This window comes from Anser cygnoides, chromosome 1 (genome assembly GCF_040182565.1).
Source record: "Anser cygnoides isolate HZ-2024a breed goose chromosome 1, Taihu_goose_T2T_genome, whole genome shotgun sequence".
Classification (NCBI taxonomy): domain Eukaryota; kingdom Metazoa; phylum Chordata; class Aves; order Anseriformes; family Anatidae; genus Anser; species Anser cygnoides.
In genome coordinates this window covers 9,294,210-9,321,437 of record NC_089873.1, presented here as the reverse complement: position 1 = coordinate 9,321,437, position 27,228 = coordinate 9,294,210, and the positions used below count along the sequence as shown (strand labels likewise).

Below are 27,228 nucleotides of genomic sequence, written 5' to 3'. Positions count from 1 at the left end.
GCAGACCCCTCAGAATATGTAGTAACCAGTTGATGGAGAGGAACACACTGTCCAACACAGAAGTTCCTTCAAAAAATATTACAGACCTTCACTTCAAGCCTTTGAGCCCTCAGACTTTCTGACGTACTAAAACAAATCTTCCCTGAGACCCTGTCCTACCAGTTCTAAGCAAGAACATTTTGCAGGATGCAACATGCCATATTAAATAATTTAATTTATTTGTAAAAATATCCTGCAATAAAATAATGAACATCTTTTATTTATTTCTTGATAATCTGCTGATACTATACGGAAGAATTACTTCTATTCCCAGGCCAGACCAGTATTTCCTACTCCTCATGCAATAGACCCATATGAAACATATGCTTTGTGATGCATGTCACAAAGCACTGAACCTTCAACTTAGCCTAATATAGATGCCCTTGTCTTCCAAAGAAATTTCTGTATCCAGTGAACAGACACAGACACTTACTCAGTCCACCTCAACCCCCTTCTAGAGGTACCTGTCTCTTATTATTATTATCAGAAGGCTCCTGCAACAACTGCTCTTCTTTCTTCACTGTCTCCATGAAATGTCTGAAGGAGGGGATGACTTCATCTCTGGCTTTTCTAACTTATTCTTCCCTACATTCCTCTTCATATTGACATTATTTCTGGTGGGAATTCAATCAGATAATGATGCAACATCCTTTCTGCACACAGTGATCTTTCATGAATTTAACCCATTGGATGTAGTATGTAACAGGGAAATAAAGTGTTTGGCCATTGCTTTTGTCTGCAGTTTTCCCCTGTATTTCCTAACTCTGTTCACTACATAAAAGCTTACTGGAGTGAATGTCATAAACATTTAGATAATCTCCTTGCTCTGCTATATAGCTAGTACGCAAAGACAAACCTATAGAACTGAATCACTTCTAAGTTATGCAAGAGGAAATCCATCTGTTATGCGCCAGTACATTTAGGCATGACAAAAATTAAAATTGGTATAAAATGAGTTACGAGACAAAAGCCAGAAATCACCTTAGAAGATAAATGCATTGGAAGTGAAGGAAAGGTCACAAAGTTGGACTGCAAGTACTTATAAAAGTTAGATGCCATAGTTTTTTTTTACTGTTATTATTAAATAAGAGTCATACATACTCAAGGACTTATTGATCTTGGCAAAACAACAAAATTAATTTTTAAAAGTCAAGCCATTCTTGAAATTATCCCTGACCAGACTTTATAACAATATATGCCTATCTGTATTTTTATCAATATTTAAATCAATATCTATTTTTCCATGTTCCATTTAATTTATTTTCATGGCATGATCTTACTCTTATAGACACCCAGATTAAATATTTATTTTTTATTTACAGGTGCTCCCTCTATCTATTTCAAGGATTTTGAAGTAGTTTTTTTTTTTTTTTCCCCAGTTTTATAAACGTCACTGCCCTCTCTTGAAAATACCCACGCCAGTATTTGAAATTTTAAGTGAACACTAGGATAAAGACAGTATAGAAGACACACATACAAAAAAAAAAAAAAAAAGAGAGAGAAATTAATTTCTCACTTTGTGCTGAGGTATGTATTGATTAAATATTATATTTCTATATATTTATCTCAGATATATCACAGATAAGATAAAGTGTGGTAATTAGCAGGCATGGCTCCTGCTAATAAATATTATTTACTGATGTTTTCAGACAGCAAGTAACTTCATAGCCCAGAACTCACAAAAAAATGCTGTTATGTATGCAAACAGTATTTTCTGAACTACTGGTCATAGTGCTAATTAGTATTTATTAATTGTTCCCTTGAAGACTCCCATCTCTATATTATTTCTTGTATTTAGATTTCTATATGTTTGGAGAAGAAACTGTCTTTTTCAAAGAATCACAGAATCATAAACTGATTGAGGTTGGAAGGGACCTCTGGAGGTCATCTGGTCTAACCCCCTGCTCTGCAGGGACATCCAGAGCAGGTTGCCCAGTGCCACGTTGTAGTGGGTTTACGTGGCAAGGTTTTGGTATTGGGGGCTGCAGGGGTGGCTTCTGTGAGAAGAATCCAGAAGCTGCCCCATGCTAGATAAGGGGGCCAGCTCCAAAGGGACCTGTCACTGTCCAGAGCAAAGCCAGTGAATGACATTATTTGCGCCTCTGTGACAGCATATTTAAGAAAGGGAAAAAACACTGCTGCACAACATCAGCTGGGAGAGTGAGGAGTGAGAACCAGCCCTGCAGCCACCAAGGTGAGTGCAGCAGGAGGGCAGGAGGTACCCCAGGCATAGAGCAGCGTTCCCCCTGCGGCCTGTGGAGAGGCCCCTGGTAGAGCAGGTCCCCCTGCAGCCCATGGGTCCCACATGGAGCAGATCTCCACACTGCAGCCTGTGGAGGAGCCCCCGGTGGAGCAGGGGGATGTGGCCTGGAGGAGGCTGCGGCCCATGGAGAGCCCCCACAGGAGCAGGCCCCAGGCCAGAACTGCAGCCTATGGAGAGGAGCCCACGCAGGAGCAGGGGGTCTGGGGGGAGCTGCCGCCCGTGGGGGACCCGTGCTGGAGCAGTTTGCTCCCATGGTATGGAACCATGTTGGAGCAGTTCTTGAAGGGCTGCTGCCTGTGGGCAGCCCCCGCAGGCTCAGTTTGGGAAGGACGGCATCCTGTGGGAGGGACCCCACATGGAGCAGGGGCAGGGAGTGACCGAAAAGGAGCTGCAGAGACAAAGTGCTGTAAACAGACCACAGCCCCCATACCCCCATTCCCCTGTGCCACTCAGGGGGAGGAGGTGGAAGAGGGTGGATGGGGGGAAGACGTTTTCAGTTTGTTTTTATTGTTTCTCACTTCTCTAGCTTGTTAGTAATAGGCAATAAATTTCTCTAATTTCCCTACACTGAGTCTGTTTTGCCCATCATGATAATTGTTGAGTGATCTCCCTGTCCGTATCTCAACCCTTGAGCCCCTTTTATGATATTTTATCCCCCTTTCCCTTTTAGGAGGGGGAATGAGAGAGTGGTTGTGGGTGGAGTTCAGCTGTCCAGCTGGGTAAAACCACCACGCAGATCCAGATGGCTTCTGAAGATCTACAGTGAGGGAGCCTCCACAACATCTCTGGTCAAACTGTTGCAGTGCTTAGTCAGCCCCATAGTAAGGAAGTGCTTACAGACGTTTAGATTGAACCTCCTGTGTACCAGTTTGAGCCCATAGCCTCTTGTCCTGTGACTGGACAACACTGAAAAGAACCTGGCTGCATATTCTTGGCACCTTCCCTTCAGGCATTTATAGACATCGATAAGATCCCCCTAAGCCTCCTGTTCTTCAGGCTGAATGGTCCCAATTCTTTCAGCATGTCTTCGTAGGAGAGTTGCTTCAGTCCCCTGATCATCTTAGTGGCCTTATGTTGGACTCTTTCCAGTATGTCCATGTCTCCTGTACTGGAGGACCCGGAACTGGACACTTCAGGTATGGCCTTATCAGCACTGAGAAGAGGTGAAAGATCACCTCCACTAACTTGCTGACAATACTCTGCCTAATGCAATCAAGAATGCTGTTAACCTTCTTAGCGGCAAAGGCACATTGCTGACTCACGTTCAACTTGGTGCCCACCAGTACTCCTAAGTCCTTTTCTGAAGAGCTTGTGGCCCCAGCATGTACTGGTGCCTGGGGTTGTTCCACCCCAGGTGCAGGACTCTGCACTTCTCGTTAAACTTCATGAGATTTTTGTCAGCCCCTCTCTACAGCCTGTTGAGGTATGGATGGCAGCACAGCCCTTTGGTGAGTGAGTCACACCCCCTACTTTATGTCATCTGTGAATTTATTGATGGTGCACTCTACCCCATCATCCAGATCATTAATGAAGATGTTAAACAGGACTGGACCTGGTACTGACCCCTAGGGTACCCTGCTCATTTTGGTCTGAGTTGGTGCAGTATCTACCATGTAATCGTCGTAATTTATGAATGATCCTGCTTAAATTATAATCTTAGTTCCTTTTAAATAGTTGTCTGTCCCCACAAAAAATAACCCTATGGAACAGTTCCAATGTTAATGTTGAGATTATAAAAACTTTTGCAATCATATTATTATACTCAACAATTTATAGTGTAAATCTAATATAATAGCTGTAAGTAAGGATATCCATCTATGTAGGCAGCATCTTTAATCTCAGAATCTGGAGATCAATGGACAACTCACACTACATGCTAAAATGTGCTGCTATTGGCATGAGTAACATCCACTGGACTGACGGAGCATGGGATGTGCATAGTAGATATACACAGACATTTTATATTTAACAAAATAAAAAATATATATATAAAAAAAAACAACTTCTGGGTTTTAAATTAAACATTTAGTCTGGGTTTTCTATAGGATTTCATGAGTCACTCCAAGGACCTTTGCAAGACATAAGCCTGCCACTGCAAACCACAAGTTGTTCTTTTGTCTTAGAGCAATTACAGTATTATTAGGTACTGTCATGTTATGTCACATGATTGTCATATACTTGAGGCCACTCCTAGATTTATACTATTATCCTTTAAAACTATTTTTTTTCCCAGGAATTAACTACTACCTTTTATTGCAGCAGTAAATAATATTGCAAATGTGGCTTTTACTGTCTTTTTACTGACAGTGTCTAAGAATAAGCAAGATTAAAGAACAATGCTAACAATATATTTTATCTCATGGCATATATGATATGGTTATATTTAATCTCAAGACTATAGACAATTTCTGTAATGTAATTAGGACTTGTTTTTCTTGGAGTTAAATACTCCCTCTGTAAAATGGGAATAAAATTATTAATCTTCTTTATGATGCTGAAGAAAAGTAAACTCTGCTGTTGAGAGGGTAGGTATATTATCATCCTCCTCCTCTATAGTGGAATAAATCCTTATATATGTTAAAATGATTCTCCTTATATATTTTTCCCTGCATCAGCATTTAATAAAGTAGCCTCTGGACTCCAGAAAAGAATATTTTTATAACTTCCAATGATATCTGGTTTTGTGCAACAACAACAAAGATCTTTACTGTCCCCATGAATAAACAAAAAATTAGATGTTTTGCATTCATGTACAAAACAAAAACAAACCAACAAACAAAAAACAAAGCTGGGGGGAAAAGGGGAGGAACTTGTAAGAAAAGCTTAGTCTTATTTCAAGAAATAAATGTGTGTTTTAGGACCTAAAGATTTCAATTTTTTTTGCCATACCTAGAAAGTATGCTCTGCATCGTATTTCGTAACTAGCTTTTGTTCTGATATTTTTTTTCTCATTTTCAAAAAACTTTTCTCTGTAATGCCATGAACAATCTTAATTCATTTTACAATTTTGCTTCAGTAACTTTTTAGACTATTCTTGTGGAATGATTTCTCCATCCCAATGGTACTTAGCTGAGTGTTTTAAAGAGTTTCTTGAATTCAAATATAAAATGTAAATGAGACCCTTAACTAAATCACAGATGCAAATAACATCCAGATGGATCAGTACATGTATTTCATATACAGTCCCTATCTTTGTAATGGGTTAAATTAAAATTCTGGATCCAACATGCACTAAGTGGAAGTTTCAGTCTCCTCAAATCCTTCTTTGGATCTGATCTGCATGGCTGATGTCCATCTCTAGTCAAAAAATCTGTTTGCCCAGAGGAAAATGATTCCCACTGTAGTCACAAATACTTAAATGTTTCCATGGGTGACTTCGAAGCCAAAAGTTTGCACAGGCCAGAGAAGCAACCTTGTCAGAGGAAAAAAATATACAGATCCCATTCTTCAGTTGCTTCCTGACTAAAATATTTTGAACTGTGGTACGTCTGCACTGCATATGGAATGAGCATATACATGTTTATGTGTGCATATTTACATGCGTATATAGTTTTCAATTCTAATATATATATGAAAGAAGGATATGAATGAAAACTTACAATTCTGACATCACCATAAGCAAGAAGAAAATGACTACTTCAGGTTAAAATTAAATGTACTTTCAATATTGTCAGAAAGATATATATTACACAAATCTAAAAGAATTTTATGTGTATGTACTTCATGTTCATTCAAAAGTATATTCAATCATGTTTATAACTTAATTGGTGGGAAAGGGATATTTTCTTTTAAATGCTGTGATAGTACTACATTCAGTAAAAGAAAGACTCAACAGTTTTACAGCCCCAGCAGTAGGCTCAACAACAGAAACAACAGGAGATGAATGGAAGTTACACTGACAGAAGAGCGAGACACTTCTTGGTCAGGAGATGAATGGAAGTTACACTGACAGAAGAGCCAGACACTTCTTGGTAGTAGTAAACAGCAAAGAAAGGGGCAAGCAACAGAAATTGCAGTTTAAGAGTCTCAGATTAAACTTTCAGGGGCAAAAAAAACCCCCTCGCCATAAGGTTAGTGTTGGCAACAGTCCCACTTTGAGCAGGAAGCTGGACTAGACACATCCAGGATTTCTTTCTAATTAGCATTTCTATGGTTCCATGAAATGTATTAAAAAGCGTTTGCCATGTATCACATCTTCCAAAACAAACAAACAAAACCTACCACCAAACAAAAACAACAAAGCAAAGCAAACGAACAAAACAGGAAACTAGTAGCAACACGCTGATATGATAATTCAGGTGGATTAGCAAGGCTTAGCTACTGATTTTAATTAGTAGAACAAGAGGTATTTTTATCTACATCACCAACACACACGTCTTTGTGAAAGTATTCATGGGATTTCACTAATAATATATTTACAGAATTGGCTTGGAGCAATTTACGTTACCAAACTACCCCTTGGAACCTCAAAAATTTACTTTTTCTTTGATAACTATTGCAAGATAAAAAAATGTTAGGTAGCTGTTAGGGATTATTATCTGTATGAGCACCTTGGATTCCACTGTATGGTTCCAGTAGTCAAGTGTTCCATTTCAAAGTGCAATATATTGTTAGTTCCTTTAATCAGTAGCAAGTAGCAAGAAGAATTGATAAATAGAATTTTAGTGTTCAGTGTAATGTCAAAATTGATTTTGCTTTTTCATTCACCATGTTCCCTACCAAAATGGAGAACAAAATAGATACTGGATAACAAATTTTAATTTTTTTTTTGAAATCACTTGCAAACATTCCTAATACTCCATTCATTTTCCTGTATAATTCTACATACTGTTGCATCCTTTCTTTCAAAAGAAAGAATGACCTTGTACTTGACGGTTGCAGGCTCAGACATTGTAAGCCACTCCCAGAACTTCCCTCTTTCACTTACATTTCTATCAGAAGATTTCTAAATGTAAATGTAAGTGCTTTAAACTGTGTCCTGATTGCTTAATGATGAACAACCGCAGATGACTTGAATTCTACTTATTTAGGCACTAATTATAGATGTTAAGCTGAAATACATCCAACATCTTGAGTTAATATAGGAGGAGCTTGGATATTACTCTGACAGGTGCCAGAATAAAACTTTAAGACACACAAGCAGGAATTATTTATGGAACTAATGGCTGAAAAGATTGACTGTAGCTAGTCATTCCTCCATTTTTTTCAGCTGTAAAATAGAGATAATAATATCTCTCAAGAAAGAAATAACTCTTTGAAGTGTTACGAAAATGCCCTGAATTTGCAGACCACTGTGCATTTCTCATCTGGAAGGTGCTATATACGGTGAGAACAAGTTATTGCTTGTTGTCTCCTATCGAAGACAGATGCATAGTTAATCATGAATCATATGCTTTCATCTTGCAACCCAGATGTAGCAAATACATTTTTTACTTGCTTTCAGCTTAACAAGCAGAATTACAGGTTTCTTAATGAAGTATATGAGCCTGTGCCTGAATCCAGTGTTCACTACCAGGCTGAAACACAGGTTCACAGTACCCTGATAAATTTAAATGTAGTTTTCATATTCACTGTGCATGTCTATTTGTAAAAAGTCAGTGCACATCAATGAACTTCATAGGTTTTTGATTCTGCCATACCGATCCTGAAGAAAGCCTGGTTGCCCAAACTTAGTTCTGTAATAATTTGTTCTAGAGATGAGGGGAGATGAAGGGTCTATTTTAATTTACTGCATTGTTTGGTAACTACTATCATTTGGTGTAGATGAAAAGCTAATAGCATAGTGGAGACAGAACAAAGAAAGAGTACTTTCCCTAGATAACTGAAATTAAAATTTATTAATTTTCCAATGTGAACTCTACATTTGCCCAGATTTAACAAAAAAATTGCAGTATATACCAATACGTCACATATAGTCTCCTTCTATTTCCCTCATGAAAACTTTCTAAATGAAAAAAAAAAATATATATATTTTATATATATTTATACATATATATATATATATATATATATCTGTTGCCTTCTTATTTCCCAGTGCCGATTTCTTAGGAAGAAAAGTGTAGGTACACTGTGGAAGTACCTACATTCTCAAAAAAATGACACTAGATTCTTTTTTTCTTTTTTTTTTTTTTTTTCTTCTTTTCACTGCCAGTTTTAAGCTGGGAGGCTGCTGGCCTATTCCCACTTAAGCCTGCTAGAGAATAACTTATAAGGTTTTCTTAGGAGTAGGCATTTTAGCAAGTGAAAAGCAAATTAACTATATACAGTGTGATATTTTATACTTCATGAATTTCAAGAGGAAATTGGAACTACAAGAGTCACAAGCTCTTGCCAGGAACAGAGGAAAGTGTAAAATAAGCTGTAGAAAATACGCTGAAAACTTCTGCCGGCTTCATAGAAATAGGAAAGCAACACAAAACAAAATTGTTTAAGCCCTTGCTTAACTTCTGAAATCATGATACCATTCACATATGTTAATAAAGGAGCTGCCAACTTGCTTAGAGCCAAACATTTTTCTGGACAGGGAATGCAGTTCTCAGCACCAGGCAGCATCATGTCTTTCTGAAACAGTCTCATGACCCCAGTCTATGAAGAAATTCCTAAGAAACACTTGATCAGATAAGAAGAATGTTTTCAAGCAATAATCATGCAAAGGTTTCCCAGATGGATCATTTTGTGCCATGAATAGAACACTGTGGGGCACTGTTTTTTACAAATAACTTTTATCTTTTTTTTTTTTTTTTTTTTTTCCACACAGTTGTCTTTTATTTCCTTGCAATGTTGGTGGTAGGAATTGCTGTAGGCCTCACAGGAAGCACCCAGCCAACTTGGAGTTTCATAAAACATCATACAGGCTTAAGCCTGCCCAGATATGCTGTTAAGCACTTAGCTAAGTGCAGGGAAATTATGATAACTAAATTCAAGTATTTCTTAACCAGTAAATCAAATCATAACATAACCTGATTTAGGATATATCAACAACACAATGCAGTGTCCTCTTTAAGCTAACTCAGGTGCAGGATCATGTTCATAAAGTGGTCTTCTCAGCTAAATACAACCTACTTCTCAGCTGCCTACTAATTAGCCTGAATAGAAATCCATGCTAATGAGCTTTTTCTACTCTCTGTATCTGTACTTCTTCAGATATCGTCAAACAGCAGTGAACCATTATATTCATGACCACAAAACTGGTCTCTTGGATGTGGACTGAGTGCCCCTGAAGGCAGTAAAAGCTTAGTAATAATATAAATTAAGAATTTAGCCAAGAAGGAAGAGAAGGGAACATTAGAATCGTGTTTGGTCTTCTTCACTTTCTCCTTACCCAGAAATAACTCCAGAACTAACTAAAACACTGAAAAAAAGAACCAGACTTGTGTTTCTTGCATGATTTCCAGCAGCCTCAGCAACATGAATTGGAAGCCACCCATCTAGCTGATGCATGAAGACCACTAACCATACACTCAATAATGTATTTCCATTTTTGCTGTCTTTTTGGATTATTTCAATGGCACAGCTCAAGGCAGCTGCATTCAGTGCCTAAGGAGTTGCAGCTGTTCATCATGGATGTGTCAGGAAGGAGAGGGTTTGGAGCTCGTTTCCAGGGATCCTACTGTGCAGAAGGCTGGCAAGGGCTGTGGAAAAGGGAGGGTATTGAAAAGAATTTCTGTAAAGCTGTTTCCCATAGTTGTGGCTTTGGTCACATGGGGTGAATAGCTGAGGTGGTTTTTGGTTGGACAGCCTGGGCACTCTCAGCAGCTATCAGGCAGTCAGCATTTTGGGGCTGGTGACTTAATTGTTGAGGGCTTCAGTTTTCAGCCGTTTCCTTCATATAACTTATAAGGCCCGTCATGTACAGATGTTTGTAATGAAATAACTCTTTCTTTAAATTTGGTCTTTCAGGTTGCTAGCACGTGAAGGCAGGTCAGTTTTTTAGTCAAACTCATAATTTTTTGGGAAGCAATGTTTGAAGACACGTAGGGGTAAGCACAATAACGTACTGAAAGACTTTCAATTTAATTATGCTAAGAGAGACAGAGAAGGTTCTTTTCTGATGACAAATAAGCAGATGTCTTTGCTTTAATTATATCACTTTAAGGAAGGCTGTAAGGAAGGCTGAACCACTGTAAGGAAGTTTTTGCTGGTGGCTTTTTAAGTTCCAAAAGGCAACATTCTATGCAATGTTAGGCAGTTACCACGGTACCGTGGACTTATTTTTAGCCAGTAGCTGGAGAATTTTGCTACCTAGAGAATGTATGTAGGTATGTCATGATGGAAAACAAGTCACATAGAATTTATACAGAAACCTACTGGACACTTGCTTGGGGAAGTATAAATTATTTTTATCTGATTAGTTTTGCTCTAGTCTTCTGTGGTCATCTGAAGTGTATGAGTACTGTGTTACAAAGGATTTCCATCTTCAGTGGTAAGCTTAGAAGATATATATTGACAAGTTAAATGGGGATCAAATGCTTCACAGATTATGGAATCTTTTTTCCATATGGCACCCCTACACTACAGTTTTATGGGTCTAGTACTCCAGCTGCATCAGTTTATAGGAGGTGTATATGACACCTCTTTCTTGGTGCCAAACTTATTTCATATTCTGTATCCCACCACTGAGGCAAAGGTAAACGAAGCAGGATAGAAGACAGAAGAGGATGAATGAACCTGACAGTCGTTGTGTCACCTCAGCCCAGAAGACAGAAAGTGCTATGTTGCAACAGGAACCTCATGGAAATTCATGACAGTTTTACCATTCTCCCACAGGTTTTACAAATGTTTTGGATAATCCTTCATGTCATAATGACAGGAAATGCACACATGAATGCAGATGACATCTAACAAGTGTCTTTTCTCTCTTTCTCTATATATATGCATATAAAATTACAATCATCTCTTAAATAGAACTTTTATTACAAGCCATATCCTAAGGAGCTTCACAATCCATAAAATGTGACAACAAAGCAAATAGGTACCATGTGTTCAACATAATCACTGAAGAGGCATTTACAGGCAATCAGGGATCATAATGGAATACGTTCATGGATTCAGATACTACAGTGCATGAGGAAACTGGAATAGTATATTCATGAGAATCAGGTTCCACAATGCATGAAGAAACTGAAATAATATATGCTTGTTCAACGCTTATTTCATATATAAGTTCCACATATGTCAAGACCCTGCAGTGATTTAAGTATTCTTTGGCCTAATGTCTACATTACTGTGAGGTTGAAATTTGGTAGTTTCTAGCTGATAGGAACATGCTAATGAGGAAGATTCATGGAGGAAAACCCAATATTAGACAGGGAGGCAATTCCTGAGGCTGTCTTCAACCTGGTAAATGTGACTGGCACAACGCTACTCTCTTGTATAACTCTGCTTCTTCAGGGATCTCTATTGAACTTATGCTTATTGAACTACCTGGGTGTGTCCTCCATGACTATGAAGGTCACTGTAGGTACCAAACATTCATATAAACATTCTAAAATAAGATTAATAACACAAATAAAAGAGAAAATGGATCTGAAAATCTGTCTCCTTCCCTGAAGGAAAAGCTGATTACAGAAGTGAAAACAAATTGCAGTGAAGTTTTATGTTGTCTTACAAATTATCCTATCCTAACAATTACTCGTGACAACTAGGATATATTCAATAAAAGCAAACACTGTAACCAAATTAGTCACATAGAATATTAAAGAAGATGCAACTCCTGTAATAGTGTTTTTTTTTTTCTCTTAATATGCAGTAAATAGTGGCCATTCAGCTGCTTCTGAAAAGAACTTACTCCTTTCAGAGTCAACAGCTAAGCTCTGTGTAAGTTAAAGAAGACCAATTCAAGATTTCTCTTTCTTTTGTCCTAATGAATAAAACTTCATGAACTTCAGAGATTGAATAATTTCCTGAGAATTCACATTTTTTTTATCCGTTGGGTCACCAGTTTTAGTTCTTCATTACACTGACTGCATGTAAGTAGTTACAAAATAAGACATTCATCTGCTTGGAATTGAAATTTTGTTTCTGAATATTGTATTTCAAATCCCAACAAGTTTTTGGCTCCAGAACTACTTAGTAAATTGTTAGGGACCTTGCACTAAAGACATCATAATTCTTTTACAGCTGTCGTTTCATAGAAAATATATATTTTTCATTAAAATGGCAATACCTCTTCACAGCATTAATTTTGGAAAATAATAGGATTTTATTTTTATTTTTATTTTTATTTTTATTTTTATTTTTATTTTTATTCTTATTCTTATTCTTATTCTTATTCTTATTCTTATTCTTATTCTTATTCTTATCTTATTTTTTTTTAGCAAATGAAATGGAAAATTCCAGATTTTCATGGTACTTTTTCAGTAAAATGGGACATTTTTGCCAAATCAAATGAAAGTTTGCTTTCCCCAAAGTATTAAGTACTTTCAGAAAATGTTCACTTAGTTTGAAAAAAAAAAAAACAAACCCAAAACCAACTTTTTAAAGTTCTGTTTTTGGATCTCTCTTTTTTTTTTTTTTTTTTTTTTTTTTTTCATGCTTTGCAGCTTTTGGGGCAGTATTTGACCAAAACTGATACAAGTTTTAAGATATATTACTGGATACTGTGTGTGAAATACAGAAGATTTAAAAAAAAAAAAAAGTAATATTTTGGTTATGATTTCTTTATAGAAGTGCAATGGAAATGGGTGAAGAAACGGGTGAAGAGCAAAATTTGCACAAGATTTTTGGAAGAAGTTTACAAAATGATTAACCATTCACTAGGAACTTGCCAATAAAGTATGAGACCAAGACCATAAATACAATTTTTATGTTGAATTATTTGACTAGTTAGATTCAATAAATCTTTAAATCAGACCTTCCTTCTGAGGTATCTTTTATTGTATGCTTTCACATTCATGTAGCTTTATTGATTGTATCTTCTTCACTGCCATATGTTAAATTGCAAGCAATAAAATTGAAACATTAAATCACATTATTTTCTTTCATGTGTCACTTACCTATTGGGAACATATGTTACATTGGCACAATAAAACTTGCCCTGAAGGCCTAGTCTGTGTACGCAATGCTGTGAAAATGGATGCATATAAAAAAGTCATTGTGTCCTAACTGAAGATTAAGCTTCAATAAAATAATATTATAAATATTTAAAACATAAAATATGACTTGTAATGATGTAATAACAAATTCTCTGGAGTCTGTGTCCTTAAAAGGAATGCAGAAGGACATTTGCAGTGTGTGTCTTCCAGTAGAGTTTACCACTTCATCTATGATGCAGGCCACATTATTTCCTGAAAGGGTTTAACCCAGCTACTCCTTCCACTCAGTTTACTTTGTAACCAGATTAACCTATCATGCATTTATTATTTATATAATACATTTTTGCTATTGATCCAAGGAAACTGAGAGATACACAATGAAAAATAAACTTAATTTCGTTATGTTTTAAAATCAATTTAACAAGGAGGAAAATTAAGCATTCTATATAGTACTGAATGAAATAACCTGGGTTTACCGTGAGTTATACCTCTGTACTTTCAATTAAACAACAATCTAATTTCTGCTTGTTTTTATCTTTTGGCAAGGAATAACTTTTATTATTATTATTATTACTATTATTATTATTATTATTTCCAAATGACTCCATTCCTATTCATAGTTCTGATCCATAGATCTATTACAATGGCACTACCAGAAGGCTGGAGTACATCTCCCAGAACTTTGACCCGTATCTGATACCTAATTAATTTAGATTAAGATAAGAGATATTCAATTTGGCTTTTGTTAGAAACAGACTGATTTTTTTCCCTCCAAAAGAGAGAACAGACTTCTGAACTACAGAAACAGTTCTGATCTGTCATTTCTTAAAACTCCTACCTTTGTAAAGAACTAATGTAGATAATGAGGTAAAAATGCTAAAAAAAAAAAAAGTTTTAATGCATAACCAGAGTTAGTTAATAGTTCTAATGCATAACTAGCAGATGGTCTTCATACTAAAGTCCTTATACTTTCATTATAAACATATTATACAAGCAATTTGGGAATAAACTAAAAAGAATTGAAAAGTTCTGATTTATTTTATTTTATTTTATTTATTTATTTATTTATTTATTTATTTATTTTGAGCAGCCTGCTCTGTTCAGAAAGTTTTGCTCATTTATTTCCTGCTGGTCTGGCATTGGCAGCAGTAGTTCAATAGCAAGCAGAAGCATAGCACAGCACTTTAAAGACAGTGAAGAAAAGTATTTTTATAGATGAATGTTAAGACAGTTCAAACCAGAGAGTACATAATTGTTAAAACCGCACTGGAACTAACTCACCTATTCTTCCTAAAAGTGCCATGGGGTCTTCATTTCACAACTGATGCATGGGACATTACAGTTTTTTGTTTGTTTCATTGCAAAAGACTATGAAATACTGAGACTGAAAATAACTTTAGTTTTGTTTCAGAAAGAGAGAACAAAGTTTAACTGATATTTGCTAGAGCATGAGTCCAACAAAACAGCTGGAGTCTAAGAGAAAAGAGCTTCTTTTATCATTAAAAAAAAAAAAACACTTTTGTGTATTGTCTGGGAGAGATGGTAGGTTCCTTCGTCTGCTCCAGGATAATAATGCTACAGTCTGACTATACTTATCCCTCTCACACAATTCTTTTTTCTTCTGACTATAGTGCTTGCAAATGAGTTTTTCACTCAAAAATCAAAACAATGTCTAACTTAATGAGCATTTTAGAACATTGAGAAAAGCTGTCAGTTCATCCAACCCTTATTATTTCATCATGAAATGTCTGATCCTGCGATATTATCCATTGCTTGTTATTCTCAAGCCCAGGAGGGAGCAAATCAATTGCAAATGCAAAACTTGTCAAAGGCTTTGGGCCTAACTCTTGAAAAAAGAAACACAGCACATCTTAAATGGCTCTGCTCCATAAAAAAATGACAATGGGGTAGTAGGAAGGAGTCTTCAATCCTGGCCAGAAAAACTACTTATGCAACTGGGTCACAGATGCTGATTTAAAGAAAGGGGCACAGAAGTGATCGCAGTCATATTCCCTCAGAAAGTTTGAATCATTTTATCTGTACAGCATTTTGATATGTTACATGCACTCATGGACCAAAAGCAACAGTACTGAACAGGGAAGATATATTGACCTTATACATACAACATATACGGAGTCCTCTTATAGCTGTTATTGCCCTCTTCGTGCCACCAACTTGCAGCTCTTTAGTGAATGCATCAGTCCCATGGACATGTATCTTGGTTTTACCTCTTCAAATTTTAGCTATTTGAGGTTTGATATTTAAGTCTCAGCTATTTACCTTTCTTCAATGACAAAGAAAGCTCTTTCAGACACCTGTTGCATCGATGTTTGGATATGCCAACTTTCTTTTGTTGGTATAAGTGGAAATTAGGTAATTAGATGAGAAATCATATTATTTTAGATGCTTAGAAACCTATTCTTAGTTTCTGCTTAGTATCGTTAGAGGGTTAAAGTCTACAAACCTTAAAACCTCTCTGGGCAGTCTCTTTCTAGGCAACTAGTACTACCATTTGCAAAGTGTTAAGCGGTCTGTCAGGTGGTACTCAGTAAACATGGTGGAATCTGGCTTTCCGCACAAGCATGTTGAGTGAGGTTGGTTATGAATGCTTGATTTGCTGTGAACAAATAGTTAAAACAAAATTCAAACCAGATAAATAGATCATTCATGTAACAGTCACCCACTACTACTACCCCATGCTGCTATGACATTGTGAATACAGAGCACTATTATGGAACTGGGATCATGGAGCTTAACCGTATTGCAAATTCTGTGCACAGCTACACAGAGTTACTGAGTATGAGTAGAGGTCCACAGGGTGCAATCTTGCATAGCCATACAAAAAAAAAAAAAAAAGTGTGTATATCTATCTATATATTGCTTTAGGGTGAAAACAGCATGGAGAAAAACAATGTTTCTAATAGAAGCATCGCATTTGTGTATGTGAAAAAAAAAAAAAAGCATAAGGTTTAAGGTTGTTTTCATGTCATAGCTAGGTAGGTAAGCCAGGTCTACCATATAAAAAACAGAGTAAATTGGTCTGCACTGAATTTTCTGCTTTTACAGTCAAGCTATCTTTAACCAAGGGAGTTTACCTAAGGCTTATGTGTTAATTTGCACATTTTTATATCTACACATATTACAGATATAAATATTGTAAAAACATATATACATGTCTATACAACCTACAGTTATTCTTGCAGAAAAGCCAAGTCAGAGCTCTGACAATAAGACTCTAACATTTTGACAGTACTCAGAGTTGGCTAGTGCCTTGAGATAGATCTGCAGAGACCATTCCTTTGCAGTGAACTCACCAGAGGCTGAAAGACTTTTAACCTGAAGAAAGACAGATTTAATTAGAATACACATTAGGACAACTCCATAAATACTGCTCACCCTAACTTGGTCAAAAAGAATGGGAAAAAAAAAAAAAAAAGTGGGTGGGGATATCATACAACTCTACTGTCTCTCTGCAGGGATGGTCTTAGTTTCTAGCCAACTCAGTAGCTTTGAGTTGCAACAATTTTGGCATAGATCTTTGTGGCCCTGAGGAAATCTCCTTCCTCTTTTCTGATGTCTGGTTGCCTTTGCCTGCTGCTCCTGTCAGCCAGTGATCCTACTCAATAGTGCAGGATTTAGCTGTGATTTTTTGCTCTGCCAACCAACTTTCACTCTGAAAGCTTGTTTCCCCAAATGAACTAAGTAATTTCCAAGGAAGGAATAATTTTTCCACCCTGGGAACTTCACTCTACCCAGTTATTTTTCCTAAGAGAACATAATACACCAGCAGAAACAAAGTACTGCAATTTTAGTATTTATAGTAATATTCTTTCCTTAGCAGAATTTTTCTTTTCCCTTTTCTGCACCAGAGAATCAGAGATCCCTGATAGAAGCCCAAAAGAAGAACATGAATAACTAAGACCTTTTGTGCTGAGAACTTGTGTGTCACTTCAAAAAAGAAATGAAACACTAAACTGAGAATAGCTCTGAATTACTCTTATTCTTTGCACACTGGCATCAGCCAAGGAGGAGCTTTAGTTCACCAGGGTTTTGAAGTCTCAAAAAACTACAGGCCTCAAGCTTTTTTTCCACATAAGAAGGGAATCTGGGTTTTGGTGATTTTCTTTGATCTTCTGGTTGATATTGGAAGAATAGCAGTGGTAATACATACTCATGTAATTCTGGGGTATTCAATAATATATATTTTTTTACTAAATGTAAGATAAGTAAACACTCCTGGAAGCAGGCTGTACAACAAAATTGTGTCCTATGTCACTGGCTGCTTGAGCTTGGCAGCCTGGGGCAGAGCAGTGGGTATAAAGGAAAGTTTTTTGTTCAAACAGAGAAAGCTTCAATAAGTATTTATAGCTAGAGAACTAAGAGCTAAGCCCAGATGTTGCTATTGAATATGAAACAATGTTAGAAAACAGTGTCTAAAATGTGTTTTCCAATTACTTCTAGAAAGTCACTGAAAACCAGTTAGATTAAAGTAAATTAGATTTCTTGAAAAAAAAAAAAAGTCAAAAATTTTTGTAACAAAGATGTCTTTTAATCAAAGAAAACTGAAATTCCTAAGACATATGACTTTTAAAATATTTTTGTACCTAGTACTTGCAATCAAGCAAACTTTGAATGGAGGAAATTTCTGGAAAATTTCTGCCCCTTAGAAAAGCTTATTTTTGCCATTGAGTTTAGCACTCTGGATTTGCAATTTCAAATCTGACTTCTCCTGTGTTAGTTTAGTAAAAGTATTGAAAGTGCTGAACACATGGACAAAAATCCAATTTTCAAAAATAAACAAACAAACTGAGAATATGAATCTATAAGGAAACAATTATACATTATTTCATGAACGACATCATACGAACATCCACTTTTAGCCTGATACAATCGAAAAAATAAAACTGACCCTAAAGCAATCCCCAATTATATCATTTCTTGACTATAAAATTAACTACACTTTTTATGACAACAATCAACTTTTCTGAACAACAGCAATTTTTTCTTCTTTAATTATGACATTGGTGAGAAAAATTCGTTTGTTGTTCTATAGTTTACAGTTCAAAGAATATCCATGTGTGTGTTGTATTTGTCTGTCACAGGTCACAGTTATCAAAGGGAGCCAATTATTGAGTCAGTTAGTGTTAAAAGTTAAAATAGTGATAAAACATATTTTAAATACTGGTAAGCATACTCCCAGAATTCAAGTCTGATTAAAATAGATCAAGACCTGCTAAGATGAAAACTATAACTTTTGTCTGGAATTGCAAAACAATTTATTCTAAAACCTCTCCAGCTTTTCATGTAAAGCTACTAACTCTGTCTTTCTCTTCTCAAACATGCTTCGAATTTCTTGAAAGAAAAGAAAGAAATCAGCCCACTTCCTTCATATCTTTTGTTCACACTTACCATGTAGCTCATTTTTTTTTTGTGTAGGACCAAGGTGTGAAATTTGCCTTTTGTTGTGTTTCTCTCAGTCAGCAAAGCAAACTAGGGAGTACTCCAAGAGACGTAGCTCATTTTTTTTTTGTGTAGGACCAAGGTGTGAAATTTGCCTTTTGTTGTGTTTCTCTCAGTCAGCAAAGCAAACTAGGGAGTACTCCAAGAGACCAGACCTCCACTTCTCAAAAAATAACTCTGTTTAATATTAATAGCCTACAATTGCCAGTATCCACCCTTGTAGGAGGGTGATGAAACCACTTTTCCCATCTAACATTCCAAAATGCCATCTAAGGAATGTAATATCTAAGTCCCATTTAGAGAGATGTTTCCAAGTACCCTCACGTTCACGCTGCTTTCCTGGGGGCTGAATTTATTTTTAAGATCTCTGCATATTTGTCTGTCCATGAAAAGGATACCAAATGTCATGCCTATCAATTACTAAATATGTATATATGATCCATTTGGAAAATATTGCAAAAATTTGAAACTGTAAATGTCTTTACAAGCTGCAGAAAAATCAGATCGATATGCTTAAAGGTGCTATGAATACATGAATGCCAGATGCACTGGGATACAGGAAGCACCACTCCCTTTTGTTATTTAATGCCTAGAGTCCACATGACAGGCTAGTGTTAAAAACAAAGCTGTTCACCAAGGCCATTTACAAACCTTTTACTGAGATAAAAGCAAAGAAAACAAGGACATGTGTGTGTTTGATATGATTGAACTAATGGCAGTGCAACTTTAAATTTATCAAAGCTTTTAACCACCTGGTTTTCACAACATGGACTTCTTGGTGGAGTTATTGTTCTGATTCTCCTGTAACACTGCTGTGACAAAGTGTAGGTTTTCCAAAATAAATATAATCAAAACAGTCCTAGGCAGTTGTGTATACCAAAATGCTCTGCAGGATGAGGCACAGATGTGAGCAAATGGCTCAGATGTTCACTTTATAACCGTACAGGTTATTTTCTGCTGAATTTAAGGGGGAGAAGTAACAAGCAATATTTCTGTATACAGTTCAGAAAATATTTAATGCCAGCCATAATTATCTTAAACTAATAGACCTGCACTTGTATTTCAAATCATATGGATATTCTCTATTCTAGTATAATTGCTGTATTTCACATGATTGTATGTGGTTCGAGTTTTGATTATGGTCTCTGGATATTCTTGCAATATGAATTGATTGATTGCATGGGTATTTGCTCTAGTTAAAATAATAAAAAAATGTGTAAAACAGTTCCATGAAAGGTCTAGTTGCAATACTGAGAAGTAGCTTTCATTTGCTTGGAAGAATGAGACTATTATCTGAAATTATTTCCCTCCTTATAAGTAACTTTGAAGACTTATTTGCCCATGACTTTGTCATCAGCATATGAGATCATCCTGTGGAGGTCATTCTTTTGCTCTAAGCTCTGGATTCATCTCATCAAAATGTAGCCATCTGCAAAACAGGTACATAGTTTAAAGTAGATGTCTACAGTCTCTCTGTGCATAATGGAAAAAAGGATAAGGTTATTTCCTTCTCAGTTTTAGGGCTGAATAAGCTCTACCTGTGGAGGAGGAACAGGAGGAGTACACTGGAACATGTTGCCCCCAGAAGCTGTGGATGCCCAGTCACTGGAAATGTTTCAGATTAGGGTTGGATGGGGTTTTGAGCAATTTGATCTAGTGAAATATCTCCCTGCCAATGGCAGGGGGGTTGGAATTAGAAGATCTTTAAGGTCCGTTACAACCCAAGCCATTCTAAGATTCTATGGTTCTATGATTCTATAGTTCTATGATTCTATGGTTCTATGATTCTAAGACTTTGTAAGAAAAAAGTAGTCAACTTCAGATTGAATCATCAGGGTGGGATTATTTATACCAATCATTAATTTAATCTTCAGGTATTGATAATTTATATTACATCAAAAGTATTTAATGCATTTTTTTTCCCAGATTTTAGCTACTTAAATTCTTTATGATATCAAAAGGAAACTTTGGGATGCAAGTGATATAGGTTTGAGATATACCAGTGCAATGTTCTGAAGGCATGCATTTAAATTGCCTATATCAGATTTATATTTGAAATTAGTACATTTACTGAATAATGTTCTTGAATTTATGACTATAATGTCATATATTATTGATGAAGAAACACACTTTGTTCTGGTATTAACTGACACACCTTTGAAATTAATGAGTCTATGCCAGTTTATTGTAACTGCAAACTGAATACAATGAACCAGCTTCTGCTTTTTGATATTCTGTGAAATAAAAGGAATTATTATTATTATTATTATTATTATTATTATTATTATTATTATTATTGAGTTGAGTCTTCAGGATTACACCAAATGGGAGTCAGTCAGTTTGCAAACCAGAGCTGTGAGCTGTTGGTATGTAGACTGAATGGGTAGATGATACACAGAGGAGCTAGAAAAAGAAAGGAGTTGCTTCATGAGAAGGTTCGGCCTCCACATGTGGTGCAACTTTACTCAACAAAGACAGTTTGTTTCATTATTATTATTTTTTTCTTTTCTTTTTGTTCCACTATCTGGAGATTTCATGGTTTAGAGATGGTAAAATGGGTAGAGCCATTTTGAAAAAAAAAATATATATATATGATAAAGTGCTAGTTAGGGATAATAATTTACATTTTATAGGCAGTGATGTTACTTAAATCCTGTTCAGGTAACAAAGACTAAAAAAAAATTCCTTGCTTGAAATTCCTGCTTCCCTTTATGTTATCCAGACTATTGGAAATGAAACATTACTATTCAAGGAATTTACTCTGAAAATTAAGTTAAATATGTAAATTACATAAATTTTACCCTTTAATTGGTCATGTGAAAACTGATTTCTAAAGAATAAGGGAATGATTTTATTCAGTTTTAATATTTTGCTGATTTTTGTGTTAAATGTGACTCAGAAAAGAACATAATTTAGCACTGAAATACATGATAAAGGAATTATTATTAACATGGAAGAAAATGTTATAGAGGGGAAGATGGGAGAAAGTTTAAAAGCATTTTGTAAAATAAAGAAATAAAAACATAAGAAAAAGCTGGAATAGAGAATAGTGAAAAAAATCCTATGTTGAAGAACAGTTTGAGAATTTAGAAAAAGGTAAACTAAGATATTTCATACTTCATGTATGAAAAAGGAAACAAATGAGGGACTGAATATGTTGCTACTGTACTATAGAAATCAAAAAGTGATTCCTACATTTCAGAAGGTAAAAGGGCACTAGAAAGAAGCAAGCCAAAGAAGATCAAGGCATGATCCAATTTTTCAGCTGGAGAAATTATGTTTTATTAGATTTCAAGACCAGAAGAGACCACTATCATTATCCAGATGAAACTCTCACATCATAAACTGAAGAATTTAGCCATTTTTTTTTTAGCATTCACATAATTTTTGATTGAACTAGTAAATATCTTTCAGTGGGATATCCTAAAATACTCAAGATGATGAAGATCTATACCTATGTATTCAAATCACTAATAAACCACCTTACTAAGCTATTATACTGTTTTTCTGATTTTTGCAGCCCTTGAATCTAGTTACATTTCCTGCTGGATCAGAGACTCTCCTGCAATTTTATCAATGCCATGACCAGTAAGACTTAATGATGACCTGAGTATAAGAGAAAATACACCAGGACACACACACACACACACGGACACACACACACAAATGTTGGTGTGGAACAGCAGATTTAGACAATTAGACTAGGAAAAAATCAAGGAAATATGTAACATCAGTTTTGTGAAGTAAATTCTCATCACAGGAGAAACATGGCAAAAGAAATCAAAGTTTTGCCAGATGCATGAAAAGAAAAATGTATGGCTTGTTGTCTCACATTTTTTGCATGTATCTTCTGTGTTGACAGGTTTTGTAAGATGGAAAGTGCCTTTCATTTCAGTGAATTCTCCTTATATTTTTATTATTATTATTAATTATTTTGCCAGCTTGAAAAGGACTGTTTCAAATGGTTAAACATGATTCTAATGCAAATTACAGCCAAGAATACGTTGGAAAAATTCAAGAACAAGACAGAAATTTTAATGAAGTCCTGCAATTTTATAAAAGTACCATTTTGGAGAAGCTGCATTTTTTCAATATCTATGCAGAGAGGGCTTTAACAATGGAAAAAAGCAGTACTTTTTTACCCCTTGTTTGTCAGGATAAGGGAAATTTGTACAGACTATTCCTTTATTTACCCATTTTTGATACTTTTACCTGTCACTGAAAAATAAATGCTAGTATTTTTGAAGCCATTGAACAAAACAGATTCAAGGAAGTAGCCTGTTATTTTTTAAGACTTTTTTTTTTTCATTTAAAAACAGAAAAGGAAAAACCTAAACCCAAACTGCTGCCTTACCATCCCACAATATATCAGGAAACAAATTAAATCTCATTTAAAACTAAGGTAAAGCTCTGGCCCACAGCAAAACAAACAAACAAACAAACAAACAAATATCTATCTACACAGAGATATATATAGATATATTTTCTGTATTCATGACTGCAACAGTGCCTAAATGTAGGTATTTTCCTCGAAATAGAGTTCGCAAGTTGGCTTCCATGTTTTACTCAGTCAAAGCAGACTGAAAATGGAGTCTGCAATATACAGTGAATCAGGCAGTAGAACGGTGAGAAATAACGAGGAAATCTGCCCTCTTCTAGTCCTGGGGGTCCCTTGAGAAGAAGCATTTGGTCTGGTTTCATAGACTCTAACCTGCATCTAGATGTAGAGAACACATTGGGACATGATATCAGGACATCTAACATGTTTTCAAGCTCAAGGGGGAACATCTATACAGCACCTTAATTTAGACATAAAATATAGAAATATGAGCCAATACCTATCTTATTATAAGACCTTTCATCTTAAGAGAATCCAATTAGAAGAATCCAGCTTACCTCTTTGTTTTATCGGAGTCTGGGTATTGAACAGAAAAAATGTAGATGATACAACATTCCACACAGAAACAGTTAAAAGAAGAATTGTATTTATAAGTGTTAGTTTTATGGCCCATTCTTTTTCTATTTTTTTTTTCTGGTTTGTGTCTCGATCTTGTCATTTTTAAAACATCTTTTATAGTAAATCTTTTTTAGCTGTGTGAAACCACAACTCTCAAAACTATGACAACACTTGTAACTGTCACTGTACTGATAGTTGAGCATCCAAGTTCAATGCAAAATGGCTTTGAAAATGATTCCAAAGTGATGACACTGATTTTGATTATGGAGAAGAGAAATGATAATTACTTATTTATCTCCAACATATATATTAGCAATCAAAGTAAAATGATTATTATGAATTTAAAATCAAATGAACTTCTCAATACATGTAACAAGGAAAATATATACCAGGAAGATATTTAAACACACAACTAACTTAAGTAAAGAGATGTCCATTGAAATACTTTGCTTAAAGCACAAATATAGTGGAGTCAGTGAGATAAAATAGCAAATATTTTTATTTATTCATAAGTATTTTAATACTTCTGGTGTTACTAAGGATATACTTTGTATGAAGAAATAACATAAAATGCTCGGATATGCTTTCAGTCAAATATTTTAAAGGTATGCAACAACTGTAATAAGAATCTGTCTGAGAAAAAGTTGTGTAAAAATTAAATAGGGGTCCTGAGATACATGCCTTTTTATGATACCTTTATAAATCACTCCTGCAGAACCAAGCAGTCAGCATCCTGCTATGCACAGCTGTTTGCACAGAGAACTTCAAATAAAAAGTAAATAAATATAGAAAAAAAAATAATGTGGAAAAACACTATTACAGCTGAAAAATTAGACAAGCACAGTTTGTACTAGATCATTAGTCATGTATTGGCAAGTCCTGATTATCAAGGGTGTCGCCAGCCATGCATCTTCAGAAGTCATTTGGCATTTGATTTAGCCAGTAAATATCTAATCGCATGCTAAATAAAAGTCATTTTTGCCCATGTTATTTTAGCATCAGATTCTTCAGCTATTTAGAAACTCCTGCGAATGTTTTTGGGATTTCAGCATACAGAACAGCTGGAGAAGCCAGTCCTTAACTACGCTGGTTACAAATTACTCTGTTCTAACAAAACTGTTTATGTGTACAATAGTCTATTCTGATAGTTGATCGCACGCTGGTGAGCTGAGCCAAGAAAAATGCAGGTAAGATCCACAAAGCTAATGGCAACTAAAACACAGTTCAATGGATTGTAGTAAAAGGTTAACACTGATAAAAAGATCTTCCACAAATAGAAGTGAGTCATAGCGCTACAGTTAAAAACAAGGTCCATTTCAGAGAATGCCCAAGAAGAAACCTGCTACGTGGAAGTGAACAGAAACAGTACTCTTGTGAGAAAAGGAGCTTTACAAACTGGGAAGTTAATAGTATTATCCAAACAGTTAGATGCATTTTACAACTTAGGCATTTCCAAAACTTTGAATTGAAGTGAATAAATTTTACTCCAATGCGCATACATAGAAGATGAGCATGGAATGTTTTATCCATTCACAGAATGAATGAATGAAGTTTTCACCATTTCTCCAGATGCATTAGATTAAAAAGAGATCAAGCTGAGGAGATTGTTTCAGACTGCTAAAAGCAAATACTCCATTAAAAGAAGATTAACACTGAAAGCACAATTGTTCTACACATTTTTCTTAAAGATTTTAATGTCACGTACTAGGGTACAAAATACAGATGATGTCTGAAAATTCTAGGTCAGAGACTAAGGGTGAATTCAAGGTGAGAAGCATGTTAAGAGTAGAAAGAGAAAGTAATGCTGAATATGACCAGCCAGGAAATCTATATGATGAATTGGTATGATGACATTGTTTATGCTTTTCCTTTAGGGCTAGTGTACTTATTAATAACTAAAGGATATCAATGCAATATCTGCCACAAGAACAGTGCTTTTTTGCTGTGCGCAGAGTTCAACAATATCTACAGGGAAATACAAGAGTCTAGTTTATATTTACTGTATGATAGGCAGGGAATTGAATTTGAAGTTGAAAATGGGGACAACATATTAGCATAGGTTCATGACAGTTGGATAACAAGAGAGGCTAACTTTTTCAGTGTTTGCATTCTTTAAAAACTATTCTGGATTACAAAGTTTGTATTGCCAAGGGTCTGACATTCCTATATATTTATTACTCTTCCCTCAAATATTTAGGGGATAGTTAAGACTTATTGAGATTTTACTTTATTGGCAATCCAAGACTTATTTCTAAAATATTGGAATGTACTTCGCATTTAAGGGAGATATCACAAGAACAGGAAATCTCAACAGCAAAAGGTTTTTATGACAATAACTGGAACAATTTTTTATACTGAGCAGGATTTGTAAAGGCTCTTATCTGCCTCTAGATAAATGGCATGCAACAATTTTGGAAACACAGGCAGGATAAAAGAGAAGAATAAGGCTTAGAAACCAAAGCAGGATTCAAATGCCTACCAGCATTATTCATGAAGGGTTGTTTGACACAGAAGTCAATGTTTTTTCTCTATCCTCCAATCACAATAGCTCAAAAAAATCAGCACATTGCAATCACAGAACAGTATAATAGTAAAAAGAAAGCACATTGGTGCTTGATAATAACTTGAAATGGTTAAGTGGCACAGAAAGTGAGGTTAATGTATAGTTTAGAGCTGTAATTGTTTATGAGCCCATCCAGAAGAGCTGGTTTTGATGTTTATGCTCAGGGTTCTTTTTGAGAAGACATTTGGCCAGACGGGTGGAAAAAAGGTAATGGTCTTTGGTTTTTGGTTTGGCTTTTAGAATGGTTTCCAGCCCCCATATTTTTGGTCATTGAGGATGAATGACCACTAGGACCCTAGATAAATCCTCAGGGATTATGGTTTAGGCATTACTGAGACAATTAGCCAGACAGATGCAGATCCAGTGTTTTTAAGTTTTTTTTTTTTTTTAATGAATGTTCCTCAATTACAATTTTTCTGGCCAGCAATTTCATCAGGATTATTAGAAATATATATCTATTTCTACCCCCTTTTCCAGTTTTTACAATATTATTTGCTTTAAGTCCAAAAAAGACTTCAACAATAATGATTATTTCTGTGACCTGTGGCTTGGGAGACAGTACATAAATGTATATTTGGAGTCCAGACAAAACCTCAGTGGAACCAAAACTAGAGATTCAAAAGGCCTTTGCATGTTCATGTAACATCTTCTAATATTTCACATGTATTTACATTTAGCGTCTGGCTGCCCTCTAACTTACCTGCCTCCACTTTGTGGCTTCCCTAGTCAATACTTTAAACATTAATATATATATATAAAAATATTTTTATCTTTGTCTGTTTTACGGATTTAAGGAACTGGATTAAAGTGAATATACCCACGGGCCAGACAGGAGAGTACAAAGATGAAAATAGATTTCAGACCTGTTATTTAATTTGGGAAGTATCTGTGGATGGTGGAAATTAAACAACGC

At 35.5% G+C, this 27,228-nt stretch overlaps 1 protein-coding gene and 1 long non-coding RNA gene across 2 annotated transcripts in view; one reads left to right on the top strand and one right to left on the bottom strand.

Moving 5' to 3' along the window:
* The window catches only part of SEMA3A (semaphorin 3A), a 329,677-nt gene that overhangs the window by 251,340 nt on the left and 51,109 nt on the right, over positions 1-27,228 (bottom strand). The gene's annotated exons all lie outside the window — the stretch shown is intronic.
* On the top strand, positions 1,419-13,286 carry LOC106035521 (uncharacterized). Its single transcript, XR_010826324.1, has 4 exons — positions 1,419-2,233; positions 3,323-3,438; positions 12,051-12,118; positions 12,968-13,286. It is a non-coding gene; the product is annotated as an uncharacterized lncRNA (long non-coding RNA).